This window comes from Mus pahari, chromosome 5 (assembly GCF_900095145.1).
Source record: "Mus pahari chromosome 5, PAHARI_EIJ_v1.1, whole genome shotgun sequence".
Lineage (NCBI taxonomy): Eukaryota > Metazoa > Chordata > Mammalia > Rodentia > Muridae > Mus > Mus pahari.
The window spans coordinates 2,389,661-2,393,815 of record NC_034594.1 but is presented as its reverse complement, the minus strand read 5'-3'; positions in this window follow the sequence as shown (position 1 = coordinate 2,393,815).

Sequence of the window (4,155 nt, the reverse complement as noted above, 5' to 3'; positions counted from 1 at the left end):
GCTCCTGGGCAGACACCTCTCCTCGGGCGGGAAAAGGCCCTGAATGCCGGATCAAGCATTAGTACTGCTCTCGGGCGCACACCCCTCCTCGGGTGGGGAAAGGCGCTGGATGCCGGGGGACTACTCCCAGGCGAAACCGTGAGTCTAGATGAATAGGATGAATACGATTCCTAACTGATCCATTTGTGTGTGCCCATGTGCATGCGTGTATGTGTGTGTGTGTGTGTGTCTGGGTGGCTGTACACATTCTGGGCAGGAACTCTACCACTGAGCTCTATCCCCAGCGCTTCAGTTATACTGTGTGTTCTATCATCCACCAGGAATTGACCACAGTACATTTAACTCTTTGTAGTTTTAGCCACCACAGCTACAAATAGAAGCATGCAAGTACATACTAGTCCTGCAATAAGTAACAATGTCCACTGGTACAAAAGATGGAAAGGTCAAAATGTATCTTCATAATGTATCTTCACAGACAGCACAGTTTGCCCAGACGCAGCTCCACCCACAGGATAAATGACCTTTGGGAGCAACTTTGAGAAAGAGCAGTTGAATCCCCAGGGACTGTCCAGAGTGCTCTACTTTGCATTTGCATGATTAAAGAACCCCAAAGTGTGCATTTCTAAAAAAAAAAAAAGTTTCATGAGGCTTTTGTGCAAGGCAGAAAATGCTTGCCTTTCTGAAGTCCTGAAGGGAGGCCCAGCCCAGCCTCAGGCTTTCCGTACTTACTAACGCTCCGTTAGCCAGCACTGCAGTGCCCCTGGAATATGATCAATGAGTTCAGTTTCTTAGAGCACTGCACGCATGAATTTCTTCTTAGAAAAGCATCTCTGCATGATTTGTGCACTATTTATTATCCTCATAAATAGTCCTCAAAGTTAGCTACATCCTAAAATGTGTACCTGAGAATATTACTATATATGAAAAATGAGACTCTAGATATGACTAAAGGAAGAGTTTTGATATTGAGAGATTATCCTGAGTTATCTGTGTGGGTTCTAAATATTACTCTGAGTGTCCTTGAGATGGGCAGGATGGTTGACAGAGAAAAAGGATGTCTGGGGAAAACACAGGATGCAGCACAATTGGCTTCAAAGATGGAGGAGGGTACCAAGCCCAGGACTGGTGGGCTGATGCTCTATTTTATTTTATTTTTCACTGTTTTTGTTTTTCAGTGTTAGAGATTGAACTCATGGTCTTACAACTCTTAACTAAGTCCCCTAGCCTGTTTCCAGCTTACCTAGACAAATGATTGTTCTTAAAGACCCTGGAGAAAGCAGGACACTGCTAATAAGGATTTCATCTAGTGAACTGTTTGGGAGTAATGATAATAATAATAATAATAATAATAATAATAATAATAATAATTGATGCTATTTAATCTGTAACAGAACAGCACTGGTCTGGTTGGAAGCCAATAAAGTGCTATGTGATCCACGTGCCATTGTCACCTCTGTTCCTCCTTCGAATGCAGTGGAGGCTGGTCTCAAATCTGCCTTGTGAAAAGGAAGACCTTGAACTTCTGTTTTTTTAAACTTTTTTTTTTCCAGACAGGGTTTCTTTGTGTAGCCTTGACTATCCTAGAACTAGCTCTATAGACCACACTGATCTCAAACTTACAGAGCTCTGCCTGCCCCTGCCTCTGGAGTCAAAAGGCATTTGACACCACTGCCAGAGTAGTCTTGGGACTGTCTGGTCTTCTTCTATCATTATCATCTAAATGCAGACATGACAGGTGTTGCACAGCACACTGGCTTTTATGAGGTGCTAAATGTTCAACCAGGGTTTTGTATACGAGGAGATAAAAAGCAAAGAGTACAAATGAGCCATAGCCCCAGATATCTTCTTTGGAAAGTTTTTTCCCTGGAGTTATTATTTCTCAATTTGGATTTATGATTAGCTTAAGCATGCAGCTTCCAGGCTAGAAGTACATATGAGTCACGATCCATCTATTTGTAACCTCTGTTCTTGGACCTTTGATGCAGACTACTAAGTCGTGTTCACCTGTTCAGGCCGACATTCGACCGATTTTTTGCAGGTGATTTTCTTTATCCAGTGGTCAGTGCAGTTGCATACCATCTCTGATGACAGCTGGCAGTGCAGGCTGGGAAATCTCTCTGACTCACCCATGTGGTAGGCTCTGGAAGGCGGCAGAACTGAAGCTGTTTCAGTTTGAGTGCGGTGTGCTCTGTGTGGGAGCCTACGAGAAGCATTCTGGGACCCGAGGCTGGCTTCTCACCATCGATCGGCCTGAAGTAGGCCACTTCTTACAGTAACCTCAGGGGAAGGAAACGGCTGTTTGCAGAGCTCTCCTTCCACAAATGTAAACCAAGATGCCTGACCTACATTGTGGGACTCCAAAATGACCTTCACTGTAGTCATGGGAGTTCAAGGTTAAAATAAATCACAAACATTGTATAACAACAACACTTAAGACATGAAGTGCTTGGAGTCTGTGACTTCATTCACCTTTGACCTTTCCCACAAAGGATAATTAGGTGGCAGGGTTGAATGGGGAGTTGTGTGGCTGTGTGGGCAGCTGTTTCACATCTTTGGGACATTGTACCCGTTGCGTTCACAGGGCCTTTCACTCTCTGGTTGGGTCTTAATACAGCAAAAGAGACCATCTACTAAGTGTTGTGATTTGTGGGACTCTAGCAGGAAACGCTGCCGGCCAAATTCATTTTTGTTCTCTGCTGAAATGTTCTCTTTGAAACATCACTTTGGACAAGGATTGAAAGATAGACTTTCCTCAGCCGGGAGAGGGAGGTGTACTTTTCTATGCCTTCTTTAGAAACTTTGATCTTAGGGCTGGAGAGGTAGCTCAATAGTTAATAACACTTATTGCTCTTACAGAGGGTCTCATTTCCATTTCTAGAACTCATATTGGGCAGCCAACAGCTGGCTATAACTCTGTCTCCAAGGGAACTGAAGGCACCTTCACACCTCTGTGAGTACCTGCAATATGTTTGCACATACACATAATTAAAAAGATAGATGTTAAAAAAAAACCAAAAACCTGTAGCTCGTGAGAGTCAATAGTTGTGGCAGAGATCAATAGAGATGCTTATGCTCATGGCGATCTGGTAGCTAGGGTCACCTTGTTGAAATCAATACATAACCACCAATAACAAGTCACTCTCCCTCCATCTTATGAGGATTTCTGCAGGCCTCTTACCTGTCTTAGAGTCTCTGACTATAAAAGGCCATATATTGATTGTTCATCTGTGTCTCTGTGTGTTTGTGCACATACATGCATGTTATGGTACTCACGTGGAAGCCCCAGGGCAATTCTCATGAGTCAGCTCTCTCCTTTAACTGTGAAGGATTACACTCAGGCTGTCTGCCTTGTTAACAAGTGCCTTTCCGAGCTGAGGTACCTTGCCTACTTGTTTCCTGGTTTCTTAAGACACTGGGAACCAATGCTGCACTCACAGCCCACCTGCTATAGAACATCTCTGCTTTGAGCTGAGCTGGGTGCTTTTCCTTGTTGAAAACCACACGGGGCAGTTATGCATGTGGTAGGAGCTCTTGAACTTACAGAACCATGTTGGGAGAAACTGGACAGTACCATGGGACAATGATTTCACCATCAATACCAGATATCTTTACTCTTTTAATTGTGTGTGTATGCGTGCACATGTGCACGTACGTGTGAGGGTTCATGACTCGCTGAAGAATAATAACCTGGATTCAAATAGTATGTAAAAGCAAAGAGCATTTTATTCTGCAGAAGTCCAGCTGGGGGTCTCCCATTACCAAGTTGGAGATGTCCAAGTGGGCCCTCAGGCCGGATTTAAAGCACATTAGGGTAATTCCGGGGAGGGCTAGGTGATCTCTATCTTAATATTGGCTCTATCTCTAGGGACATTCTAGAACCATTGCTGGGGCAGTCTGGTCACACATGTCTCTTCTATCTAGAGGCAGTCCTTTTCATTGTCCCCCCTCCAGTTCCTGGAAAAATACCCCTGTCCCCTTTCCCTTGTTCCTTTCCCCTTTTCCCTCATTCTCTATCAAAGCCTTTGCCTCTTATTCCCTGCCCTCGGACCCTCTAGAGCAAATAAATCTCATTTGTACTTAGAACTCAGTAGTGGGGTGTCGCTGACCCCCGAACTCCGACCGGCAGAGACGGGGAGAAACGACACAAATGCCAAG